This window comes from Numida meleagris, chromosome 8 (genome assembly GCF_002078875.1).
Source record: "Numida meleagris isolate 19003 breed g44 Domestic line chromosome 8, NumMel1.0, whole genome shotgun sequence".
Lineage (NCBI taxonomy): Eukaryota > Metazoa > Chordata > Aves > Galliformes > Numididae > Numida > Numida meleagris.
The window spans coordinates 11,739,322-11,752,135 of NC_034416.1; the positions used below are offsets into that span (position 1 = coordinate 11,739,322).

Below are 12,814 nucleotides of genomic sequence, written 5' to 3' on the forward strand. Positions count from 1 at the left end.
AATAGCAAAGAAGCCATCCTATGAAAAATGACACATCACCAAGAGTTTTCAGAAGAGAATTAAGGTGCTTGTTGACTGACCTTAACCAGGTCAGCCCCAGTGCTGCACTTAGACTGTAGATACTGGGGATTAAATTAAGCAGTGATTTAGATGTCTATTGCAAGACTCATTCTTTCTGTCTCTTCATAGTGCTTTCTGGTTACTGCTTGTTTCTTTCTTGAAATTGCTTTGATGTCTCCTGTGATCATCTCTCCTGACACTGTCTTGCATTCTGCAGACACAAGTTGTGATCTGCTTGGCAGTTCTGCAATTGCTCTGACACTTGCGAGAAACCTTATATGCCATCAGTCACTTATCTCTGCTTTGAATTCGCAGGCAGACCATGTGCCACTCATACACCCACTGTGGAATTGCCTTAATCTTCACTGGCCTGTGGTCTGGGGACCACCTGTCACAATCCCTCTTTTTAATCCTCTTTTTTCATGATTGAGCTGGCACAATTCATCGCATCATAGCACTGGGGTAGCCTGCAATAACTGGTGTGGATGTCTCAGATAAACTGAGACCGCAGAAGACACCAGAGATGATGGCCACGAGCATGGGCTGCAAAACCCCCAACCCTGGACTGTTTGTTGGGATTAATCCTGGAATGATGTGTGTGTAAACACTGTGAAGCTGAATGGTGTTTGTTGTTTCAGATTACAGCTCTGCCAGGAGGACTGTAATAAAGCAGAACTCAGCAGGATACAAAACCGTGTGGTACAAAAGGGGTCAAATCTTTTTCTGATGCTATTCTCTTTATTTCCTTTAATGAATTCAGCCCTAGAAGTCTCAAATGTCTTGACAGCCCCTGAAGGAACACAAACCTGTGGGCTCAGCACAGCAAAGGGAAGAACATGCGGTCAGATTGAGGAGAGAAAGCAGCTGGGAAGTGCACTGAGCCACAAGCAGTGCTGTGTACAGTGCAACCATCGCTTGGACTTTAGGAAGAGGAAATGTCTGAAAAAGAGAAGCAGTAAACCAAACTGTTACCATCACAGAACCCAAACCATTCTAGACATTTGGAAAAGTTCAGCTTAGTATTTCTACTCTTTTACCTTAATGCTCCATGACAGTTAAAATAAGAGCCTCTCTGAAAGATTTCTGAGTACAAACTGAGGCTAAATGGCTGCTCTGAGCTGTTCCCATGCCCAGCGAACTGCAGAAAGTGCAGGAGAAACTGGGTACCCTCCCACCCGCTCATTACCAAGAGGTTTAGATCATTTAAAGAGGCGCTGGTATTTCTGGGTACTTAATCAAAGCCAAAGCTCAAGGTGAACCTCTAAACCTCTTCCAGTCTGAACATTACTTCTTGTAAGTGGTGTTTTAATTTTCATCATTCCAAGGAAAGTCTTTCATTCCCCTCAGCTGGCATCTGAGATAAGGGACTAAATCCCCCAGACATAAAACGTCGAACAATTCTGTCACACATTACTTTAGTCTCTTGCTCAAAGTCTTTTTCTTCTCCCCGTCTGATCTCAGATACAATGCAAAATAATCAGCGAGGAGAAAAAGGGAACAATTTAAAGTGTGGCTTTGAAGTTCAAGCCATGTTCTGAGCGGGTGCCCTTCTCTTTTCCAGCCACCAGAGAGATGTCTGTCCTGAAGGGTTAACTCAGGCCACATCTGCAGCAGCTCCTATATTGCATTAGGGAGTACTTTTAGGATGCACCAGGAATTGGTTGGGGGTTACAAAACTGCACCTTTGCCAAGACACCTCATTGCTGATCCTTTTGCTCTAACTAATACCAAGATGAGTTTGTTCATTTTGCTGCATTAACAGTTGCAACCCCGTGTTGCACTTTAGTTACAGCAAGTGTGGTCACATCAGCAAAGGTTTCTAGCAGAGGCCTGACCTTGCCCTTGTTAGCCACTGCCATGCACAGCAAATGTGCTTCAGGGTGCAGAGCTCACTGAGGCTGAGCTGACCTGATCCTGAGCTCATTTTGCTTGAGCCACCGACATACTTGGCTGAATATCCCGTCACTGACTTCTGCCATTAACTTGCAGCAGAATTTCAACCTAAACAGCTGCAAGCAGAGGTTCCTTGTGATTCCTATGGACAGGCGGCAATGACATGGCAGAAGCCTGAAAAAGATGCCTTGTTTCTCTTAGAGAAGATGATTCTGATCTTGTTTCTTTAGCAATAAAATCTTCTCTGCGTTCTCTGCCACCAGAGGGTGCCAGCGATTGACAAACCACCGGCCTTGGCAGCGTGCGAGGTTGCAGAGATCCCTGCTCCCAGCGTATCCCAGTGAAAGGGTGGAACACGCACAGCTGGTAAATTTGCTTTTATTTTCAGCTCCCTCGCTGGAAGGAGAGATATTGCTTGTTGGCAGAGTTCAGTACTGCTGACCACGAAGCTGCAGTGCAGGCACAGAGGTACTCATGAGAAACAGGCAGGTCCTGCCCCAATTCTCTTCCATCAATTGGCTGCACCCATGCTGCAAAGCAGTGAGGAGCGGTCACCGCAGCGTTTTTGGAGCTCACAGCTCCTTGTAGCTGTTGGTTGAGCTAAAGTATCTCACTGTACTCCTCACCAGCCTTAATATTAAAACTCATCTAAAGGCCTTTTCAAGATCCCCAGATCTTGTCAGAGAAGACAAAAATAGCCCATTTCTTTCAATTTGCCATATGTATCTACCTCACCAACTAGCAGCAGAGGCAAATTTTACTACCCTTTTTCCTGTTACTCGTCTAGAAGGAACAAAGCTAGGCAACACCAAGTTGCAGCTTGTTTTATCTTGCATCGTGTCTGCATATGTATCACATGAATTTCAATCACAAAACCAGCAGTGCAAACCCCTTGTATTCAAATCAGGCCATCAATCACATCCTTAGAGTCCCACTAAATGTAGCAAGGTTCCACATGCAACAAACAGGACGCTATTTGTCTGCTTACCTTTGTTCCCTTTAGCTGGGCTGAGCGCAGAATGAGCCATGCAGCCTGGGGGAGTTCATCCCTTGTTACCTAAGCAATGGTCATGTGTGCTCACTGACCCTTAATGAATGTAGTACTCTGTGAGGTTTCATTTATCTGTTTATTTTTACAAAGGCACTTTTCAGAGTGTAATTCCACTTTGGTATGGTAGCAAAGTCATGAGATCTACTGTAATATTAATCAGAAATAACCAGTCTGGTGGGACATGGAATGGGAGGGCACTAGAACTGTAGGACTAAAGAACCAGCCTTCAGCTGCTCAGGTGAGGCATGTCATGTGTGAATTAATATTTTAGTCTCAGCTGGGTGACATTTTCCCAAATGGAGAAGTGTCATCACATTGAAGGGTTGTTGTGACTGGCACTCTCCCCTGAAGAGCAGGTTGCTAGTAAGTTAGGTCAGGACTGCACTGCAGGTTTGAGCTTTGAGACTGAAGTAAGGGCTGGTGCAAGTCAGGGTTGAGTTTGCAGAACAGTGGGAAGGCAGTTTGTCTTCTGCTTCTGACACAGAGCACGTCCTGAACGCATTGCTAAAAAATGTTGATGTCATTTCTGACACAAATAGCTGGTGTATAAATCTTCGATTCTGTCAATTTTTCTTTCAATTCAGGTAGTTAAATTGAACTCAAGGCTTTTAGTTTCACTAATTGAATCATGTAATTGATAATTTGTCTCACAGTGGAAACTCAGAGTGAGCCTCAGTGATTTGCTTTATTGTCTTCATACTGTCCCTGAAGTCAGAGGAGCCCGAAGCAGAAAAGCATCCGTCCATTTCAGAGCTGACCTAGTGGTCTTGTTGGGGATGTGTGCATTTCTCTGGGCAGCTGGCACACCTGCAGGTACCTGAGATAGCTTCAGCAATGATTGGCAGCCTGAACCAACTCCCAGCAGCAGCTGCTGGGGATGTGGCTAGCACAGGAGCAGGAAGCGGATCCTCTGAGCACATCCCTCCTTGGCCATACTGGAGGAGAGAGGGTTCAAGAAAAGAAAACAAAATTGTATTAAATCCAGCTAACTACAAACAAAAGACATCTGGTAGAATGTCTTTCCAGCGCACCGTTGTTTCTTGTGGCATGCTGCCTAGTGCTCCGTTAGTAATCCTAAGTATGATAGATGAAGTTTGATATGCACAGTGACTGAGAAAAATTGCTGGTTGTCAGAATATCAGCAGCCAATATAACAGCTATGTTTGTTGACTTCCAAATGGCATTATAATCTTAGTTATTGGTAAATTTAGCATTGTCCAACCTGATGCTCTCTGTGAAAACATAGCTAATGGCTTTATAGAAAGCATGGCAGCCCAGCGTACTCATCATGCATATTAAATTGCCAGTGTAGCACACTGATGGATTGCTGTGCCATTTTTTTAAGAACTGACGTTCTTCCTCTTGGTCTTAAAATAACTCTGGTTTGAGGTCTTCTAGGCAAAAGCAATCAACAGATAAAATCCACAAACACGCTTATTAGAAAATAATGATGCAATTGGAGAGTACAAGGAGGGTAAGAAATTATCCACATTAAAGGAAATAGTTGAACCACTGGAGGGAACATGCTCCATTTGCGACCACGAAGAAGAAACACACAATTAGATGCTCGTTCTTTTTGCACAGATGAGTGAATGTGAGTGGCTGATGTCTGGAGAAAGAAGTCGCCTGCATATTGGTAAGCAACATACCTTAGCTCTGGCAGATACAGACATGACTGATTGATTAAATGGGATAAGTTCAGGTAACTGGTGACTTTAGTTACTAAATTCTTTTATTTCCTTAAGAGGACTTAAATAAGTCAGAAAGCTGCCTAGAAGAAAAGCAATGCAGCTCACTACATAAATTTTTTTTTTAGAATAAAGAGAAACTTAAGAAGGAGAAAGGACTTCAGAATTCCCAGATGTATAATTCCATCAGGAGAAATGGTAATACAACTCTAAGTGATGTATACACAGTTTCATCTGGGGACTCTCAATGAAAACAATGACATCTGAAATATATAGATAATTAATTTTATTGTGATTATATGAGGGCAGCATTTATGAGGGCAAAAGAACAACTTCAGTCTTCCATTTGGAAAAGAAAGAATAGCATGGAATAAGATCTTGACTGTGCAAATATCTACAGTTTAATGGTATTTCAGAATAAATTGTCTTACAGATTCAGTTATTGCCGTGCCGGGATGCTTCCATCAGATTGCACAAGCACTGCTGGAGAAACGGTGGGAAGGAAGATCATTTAGGATCTCTTCTGCAATCTTGTACACAAATAGCCAAGCAGACAAAAACTTTCACTCAGTAAAATAGTTTGTTTAATGTCAAACAATACAGAGTGATATGCAGTAAATTATAAATGTTAACCGAAGTGATTCTCATTGGAGAGAATTTCTTGCTGCAACGAGAATCTTTAAGTTTTCTCTGCAAGAGGACTTCTTAGGAACAGGTAGTGCCAAAAATAGCTCTCAAAGCCAAAAAGAGGTAGATTCTGTGCAGCACCTGAGGAGTACTGAGCTTTGAAATATTAATGGGGCAGATATAAAGTGTGGAAAGATGTGACACTGACAGCTAACATATGAACTGATTGATTCTCTATCTCGTACATGTATGATCTTGTGAAGGGGGGCTTGATGAGCAAAGAAAAAAGGAACAGCAATGTCACAGTCATATCACTTTGAGTATCTTAGAATAAGGATTTAACATTTATGATTTTTTTTTCCACTCAGGACAGATTTTGTTTTGTTTCTGAGCTGGCTGTATGCCTTTCCTCTGATGCTCCTGAGCTTCATTCACTAAAGATGTGTGGCACACGGTGCATCCTACTGTGTGCTAATAAGAAACTATCAACAGATTGACTTGGTGGAAGCCCTTTGCTGTAGAAATGTAAAGTGAAACAGCTGTTACAGACTAGCTTCATTGTACGGATCCTGAAATCTGAACAAAACTAAAAACTGCTGTTGATCACTATGGAAAGAAACTTCATTGGATTTTTCCCAGTGTGGCTTTGTTCTCCAGTTAAAAACTTCAGCCTTGGGCTAAAAGGCCATTTTTCTCTGCTTTGCTGTATCCTTTTATTTTTCATTTAACACTGGGTCCAAGAACATTAAATAAGTGTTGTAGTCCTAGGCTTGCTCTGCCGATGAACAATTGATTTGCTGTGGTCCTCACAGGATCTAGCGAAGGTTCAGCAAGAGAGTAAAAGGAAAGAGGTGAGATTTCTGGAAACTGGATTGCTGGAAACAAAACATAAAGAACTTGGTTTGCAGTGTTGAGTCAGCTTTGTTTGCTGCTCTGTCAAGGATAGCTCCAATCTGAACTAGCCAAATTTGGTTTATATACATTACTACGTGATAGCCACCACCATCTTCTAGAAGGCATATGGTGTCATTAGCACAACAAAATAGCAGTTGCACAAATTATATGAAATCTAAAAAGGAAGAATTCTACTGTAAGTGTCAAGGCCAAATGTTGTGGTATGTATCTAGTTAAAGTAAGAAAGTAAGGACTTATTTTTCTAACTCATTCTCCATATTCTGTTCTCCCAGGCAGGTATCTAATGCATTCACCCCACTGCCAATGCTCAGATGTGAGCACGCACCTACTTTCTGAGCTTTTTACCATGGGACATTACCAGCATCCTGCCTGCTCAAAACATTAGCTCTGTCAGGAAATAGTAAATGGCAGGATATATATGCCAAAGTTCTCTAAGTGGAACCACCTGGGTATCTATTGTGTTTCCATTCTGAATTTTCATCGGGGCTATTTATTATCAAAGAGAAACTGTAGGAAAAGTGAGAAACGGGTATTGTTAATGAGTTTTCTGGGAGTGGAAGTATAAATCAGTTCTTATGACCTGGAATGGCGTTATCCAAGGGCCACGAGAATCTGCATGTGGGTGGCCAATGCAGTCGGCTTTTCAAACCGATTGGCTGTATTTAGGTGAGGATGACAGCACCAGACCAGCAGTGGATGAGTAAATGTGACAGGTTCACAGATAACAGTGCTGACCTATATTTGATAAACGCTTTTTGTTCTACAGTTTCCAGTGACAGTAAAGCCACCTGGCTGCTGTTTTTTTCACCATGCATCTTGCTGTATGGATGGGCAGAAATGAGGCCTGTGCTTCTTTACACTATAGACTTTCTTTCTACTTGTCGGTAGCTATGAGCACAAAATGTTGCTTTTAGAGTGTCCTTGAAGCATGCATATTATTTTTCCAGTTGCATGGGAATTGCCAGGTCACAGCCTGACCCAATGGTTGTGCACCAGGTGACAAAGCATGGGTAACCCAGGGAGCTCAGCTGCAACCAATGCACCTGAGTGACCAGGAGTGGGCCCTGGGCCCACCCCTCCTCACCCTCATTTAAGGGTTAGCAGCTGAGGGAGTAGCATCTCTCTTGAGACTGTACTTCTCTTGAGCTGTTACTGGTTGTCAGAAGGGGTGAGTTAATTTTTCTGTGTTGGTTTCTATTGCTCTGTAGAGTTTGTATCCCAGGAGAAGGTACTGCTATTGCTTTCTTTTGCCCCACACCAGTTCATTTGAGAGAAACATTCATGCTTCATCTACCTACACACCAGCTCTAATAGTCAGTGAGTGCTAGGCAGGACTTCATCATTGGATGGTATTATCCAACAGGCTGATGAAGAGATGAACAGGGTACACCATTCTTTATTCCTGCTTTTCTTCAATTGCTTTTTGGCTAAAGCAATCTTGCAACACCTAAGTTAAAAAGATGATTTTGAGAGACTCAATTCGCTGCAGCAGTGCCAAAATTAAGATTGCTTTCTTTAACAACTAAACAATTCTGAAGACAGTGCACCTGCTCAAATACAGGAGTGTGCTTGGCCTTAAGGGTGTGGGGTGCACAAGAGTAAAACCGGCCAATTTCCAACTTCTCTGCCATGGGCAGGGATGCCCTTGCTAGGTCAGGTTGCTTGAAGCTCCATCCCACCTGGCCTTGAGCACCTCCAGGGTTGGGGCACCTACAATTTCTCTGGGCAGCCTGTGCCAGTGCCTCACCATCCTCTGAGAAAATAATCCTGAATATCAAATCTAAATCTACTATCTTGTAGTTTAAAGCCATTATATTCATTTTTTTTACCTGTAGTTAAACCACTGAAGAGTTCACCAGACTATATTACACTTAATATGCATAAGTATAAAGTCATCTTGCTGTCACTCAGTGTGCTTAAGCACTCCACACACTGTTGATGACAAATAACCTGCAATTGTTCATCTTTGTTCCCTAGGGTGCTTTCTCTGACAATGGGATGACTCAACTCAGCAGTGTTGACTGGATGAACACATGATTTCACAATAAAATAATCAGTCACTTCTTTTTTTTTTTTTTTTTTTTAAAAAAAAAAGGCAAATTTATGCAGCCACTTGGAAGAAAAGAGCAAAGTGCTGCCTAAAATTCCTTTTATTTACAGTGGGGAATGAAGCGTGAGTAAGATGATTAGAACTGTAATTAAACAACAGAATCAAATCCACAGATATGCACAAAATAGAGAAGGAGCTGTCAGGGAAACAGTGTACAACAATTCAGAAGTGCTTTTTCCTCTGTAAGCCCAAGGAACAACCCTCCTTAATTTGTCTTCACAAGAAGATATCTCCAAAAGCCCCTCTGTTTACACTTAAAAGCTGGGCCAGAGGAAAAGATCTAGCTAATTTTGCCACCTAAAAGGATATTCCATCCATCGTGCATACAGAGATGCTGAAGTTTGAGCTTTATTACAAATAGGAGAAAGCAATTTTCTTAGTATGACAGTGTAAAACCCCAGAGGAGATTGTGTCAGCTGCCAAGTAAAGCTTGAGTTTGGCTCAACTCCTGAATTATATCCGTTTCTATCATTTGCCAAACACCATCTCTGTTCTCCAGATGCTGCCAACATCCTAATATCATGCTGCATTTAAGTACCATCCCTACTCTCCTTCCCTGTATTATACAGTTCTTGGCATGTTTTCAATAGCTTTTCTAAAGCCACTTCCAAATTCACTTTGATAGGTTTCAATAGCTTGCTGAGAGGCAGATAATCCACCCTTTGTCGCTATGGATTGAGTCCTGTCTCGAAAAAAAGAACAACTCCATTTCATCAGAGAAAAACAGTTAAAAATAAATTTGCCACTGCTAACCGGCTTGACTGGGTCACAGCTTTGTGTACTGGAACAAAGAGTTTAAAACCCTAAAAGAAGTTAGTACTGAAACGAGTATTCTACTCAGCATCTCTGCTATACATACTTTAATATGTGAGATCGCTTATTTTCTTAGTCAATTACCAGAGGAGAAGTACCTTCCAGTTACCTATAAAGCACCTGCCCTGCTTTGGTTTTAATTGAACATCCTTTCTTTATTTCTACTATGTAAGAGGACTCAGTGCTTTTTTTTCCCTGAACATTTCCAGATGTAGCAAGACAGACAAATTTAGCCTTTAGCTAGGTTAGTGAAATGCCAAGGGGAAGACAGCCATTCCCAGCCCTCAGTCATTGATTTGTTCGTGAGAGCTTTATTACAAATAGGAGCCCAATGTGCAATGGAAGCTCTGTTTAAAAAAAGTTGCAGGAGACAACTGTCTTCTCTCTTTCCTACTTGACAGCAGGGAGAATATCTCTGTGCCCTTAGGGAAGCCCAGGATCTGTGGGTCTGAGGGGCTTTATTCTTCACAGACAGTGATAGACATATTGCAAAACAGTTATCTACAGATTTGTTTGAAACTGCAAAAACACATCTGCTTTGGCTTTGCTCAGTTCTCTCTCGTGGTTCCATTCCATGAATGCTCATACAAGTGAGTTCTCAGTAACCTGGCTCTTTGCAAAATTCAGATTTATATGCACTTTGTCAAGTTTGTGCAGGAAGTAAACTTTATATGAGCTTGTTTTGTTTTCTCCAAAAGGATGATTCTTCTCAGGAAGCAGAAACAATGCCATTTAGTGACAAGGCCATTCAAAAACAAGAAGTGCAGCTCAGATTGCAAGGCAATAAGCAGGAAGAATCTCATAAAATAATTTTGTAAAAACAATGCACTTGAGAAAAATCACAATCTGCTCCTAGCTATTGAATAGAAAAGAGAAGAAACTTTGCTGTATGATCTGGTGTGAAATCATTCAGTTCGTCTCCAAGAGCAACAAACCGGATCAGAAATACATGTTCTTCAGTTAGCTTCCTTAACTCTGCTGGAAATGGGCATAAGTGTCAGGCAATTTCATCAAGAGTTGTTATGATTACATATTGTTTGTTTTCCATTAAAAACATCTAGCCACAGCAACTATAAGGGAAAAAAAACCACCCACTCAACATTTCCTTACCTCACATCTCAGTAGTGATTTTCCACCCTTGCAAGTTATGCTTTAATTAGCTAGAAAAAAAAATAACCCAAACCCTTCTGACTTGAAGCAGGTTGGAGGTGCTTTCCCACAGCCCCATCACAGCATGGGTAGCAGGTTATTAATCTAAAGCAAACCAACACAACTGGGGATAGCTGAGCTGCTGCGTTTGATGGTGCTGAATTTGACAGAGGAGAGGGATGGTCCCTGCGTGCAGACTGTTGGAGCTTGTTTGTAGCTGCAACTTATCCTGAGGTGTAAAACCTTTTGAAAGGGCTATCAGGGGCTAGGCTGGATTTTTGAATTACTTTGGCGATATAACGTCAGAGGCAGCAGCACACGTTGTGCTTAGTCTGGTAACTCTTTTGGTAGGAACAAGAGATGAGCTAATTGTGTTTTTGCAAGCATATCTCTTGATGTTCTATGACATCAGAGACATAACTGCTACAGCATCTGCAGCCATGTATTAGGGACCACTGCACTTGACCCACTTAGATAGCACTGTGGAGGTCCTCACTGTCAGGGAATGTCAGCAGAAAAAGCTGTAAGAAATGGCACTGATTTTTTCCATGGCGTATTTTCCAGGTAGTCAGGGGAAACCCATTAGTTGCACACGCTTGGGTCTGCTAGTGCAGGCTGTAATCATTATAATAATGATACAGCTCATCACATAAAGATCCTGAAACTACCTCATGGTATCAAAACTCACTTAAAAAAATTCCATTGAAGAGCCCATTAGAATGAGGGTAGTTCTGAAGGTTTCAGTGAGGTTTGTAGGAACTCGTAGCCAGTTCTGCTTTCTTCCTCCTCAGCAGCTTACGTTCCCAGAAATAAGCTACTTGTAAGTTCTTTTTCCCCAGGAAGATACTTCAGAAATGGTTTGTGACAGTCAAAATTCTATAATACGGAAAAAATCTGTGTTCCCTAAAGCTATTTTTTCTGACAATCTGAGTATCATTAGAGAGAAAAAAAGAACTCTGAAGGCCCAATTCATGTCTGGTGCCACTCAAGTGACCATTAGCATCAGCACCCCATGGACTTGGCCCCAGCATGTACATTATGCCATCTCTTTTCAAAATGACAAAATCCAACATCGCGGTAGGACTTCGTGCATAGTGTCTGGAATGGGTTATTTAATCATATCTGAACCTGTCATCTCATTTTATTTTTGGCACCACTCTCTTTTTAACACTTGTAAATGAGGCTGCCTTTGTCAACAGGAGCTCAGCAGTATGTGTCTCAATTGATTGGTCACCAGCCTTGGGAGCTCTGTTCTGCTCTGCACTTTCTCCATAGCTCCCTCAATTACTTGAGAAAATCTCCCTAGTAGAAGTCAGCACCTTTTATTCCTGCTCAAAACTGACCTCTGTGGAATAATAATCTTTGGGAGCAGGTTGTGAGTGTGATAGTAGCTGGCTAAGAAGTGCATCTGTGACTCCGTGTTTTCTACTGCTCAGCTGAACATGCTTATTTCTTCCCTCTTTTGTTACTTTTTGCCTTCTGTGTGTGTTCTTGGTTTTTAAAAGAGGAAGGGGATGCACTGCTATTATATGTGTACATTGTGCAGCATGGTAGAGTTCCTTTCAGTGATCCTCACCCAGTTTATTATTAATGTTACAAATTACCATAATCTTGCTGCAAACCTTACAAGAAGCTACAGGGAAAAAAATGATTTGGGATTAATGCACAGCGTAGATGCAAAGGCCTAACTAATGAGACATGGCTGGAAACGAACAACCACCACCATAACCATGAAAGCAACTAAAAGTGGATCAAAGATGAACTCGATATTTTCCTCCAAACTTTGGAGTGCTTCTCTTTTTCTTCCTCTTATTCCCATTGTGAGTCAGGGACAGAGAAAGATAAATCTGTTGGGATTTCCATAGGTATCACAGGGAGTTCTAATGCAAGCATTGATGCTGCCTGTCTTTGAATCATGTCTGAATGAGCTTCCTCAGATTCATGCTTAGAAAAACAATGAGGACATTGAGAAATACAGTCCCTTCTCAATTTTATAATGTGCTTTCTTGGACACTGGGTTTCCATCAGTAATTTTTTCTTACTCACTTTATTGCCGAATAACACGATACAATAATTATAGCAGCCCTAACACCCAGCTCTTGTAGATGGAGGAGTCAGCGATCCTGTAACGGCTGACTGGAGCAGGCAGGTGCTGTGAGCTTCTACCACCTGGCTCCTGGGAGGCAGCTCGTTGCAGCAGGGCTCTCACTGACACCTGGTGACCACAGCACCGGTGTGCCTCATCCTACCTCGAGGTGAAGCAGCACACCCTTATTTAAGAAGGAATGAAGAGAGCTGCTCAGTGCTATGAGCATGCTCTAGGAGCTCTGAGGAGGGCAGTGCAGGTCAGTGGGCTGGGTTGGTGCAGCGGGCTCCCAGCGGCAGGAGTGTGGGAATTCCTGCACTGTGTCCTTTTTCCTTCTCACCTTACCTCAGCTGGTAACACCTCTCTTATGAGGGCGTGCAACAAAGACACCCCTGCTTGTTGCACCAGTACTGCCTGTTGGC

The 12,814-nt window shown here is 42.2% G+C and overlaps 1 long non-coding RNA gene across 1 annotated transcript in view; it reads left to right on the forward strand.

Moving 5' to 3' along the window:
* Positions 1–8,288, forward strand: part of LOC110403117 — a 45,371-nt gene extending 37,083 nt beyond the window's left edge. The window contains exons 3-5 of the long non-coding RNA XR_002441516.1: positions 2,217–2,319; positions 4,589–4,640; positions 4,821–8,288. This is a non-coding gene — a long non-coding RNA (uncharacterized LOC110403117). The remainder of the gene's footprint in view (positions 1–2,216; positions 2,320–4,588; positions 4,641–4,820) is intronic.